The following is a 529-nucleotide window of genomic DNA, read 5'->3' as shown; positions in this document are numbered from 1 at the left end:
TCCAGTCTGGTGCAGAGATGACTGGTGCTGTGACCAGCTTAGCTTTCAGAGTTTCAAACGCCTGCAGACACTCATTATCAATAATAAATGGAGTGTCAGCAGCTAGCAGATTGCTTAGAGGTTTGGCAATTTTTGAAAAATCCTTTATAAACCTTCTGTAAAATCCTGCATGCCCCAGAAAGCTTCTGATTGCCTTAACATTGGTAGGTGGTGGTAATTTTTCAATTACTTCAACTTTAGCTTGATCCATCTCTATTCCTTTGTTTGAAATTTTATGCCCAAGGACAATTCCTTCAGTCACAATAAAGTGACATTTTTTCCAGTTTAAAACTAGGTTGGTCTCTTGGCATCTTTTCAGAACAAGTGCTAGATGGTTAAGGCAGGAGCTGAATGAGTCTCCAAATACTGAAAAGTCATCCATGAAGACTTCCAGAAATTTCTCTACCATATCTGAGAAGATAGAGAGCATGCACCTCTGAAAGGTTGCAGGTGCATTGCACAGACCAAAAGGCATCCTCCTATAGGCAAA

Source organism: Arachis duranensis, chromosome 2 (genome assembly GCF_000817695.3).
Source record: "Arachis duranensis cultivar V14167 chromosome 2, aradu.V14167.gnm2.J7QH, whole genome shotgun sequence".
Lineage (NCBI taxonomy): Eukaryota > Viridiplantae > Streptophyta > Magnoliopsida > Fabales > Fabaceae > Arachis > Arachis duranensis.
The sequence above is the reverse complement of the archived record's forward strand: the minus strand, read 5'-3'. Positions refer to the sequence as shown.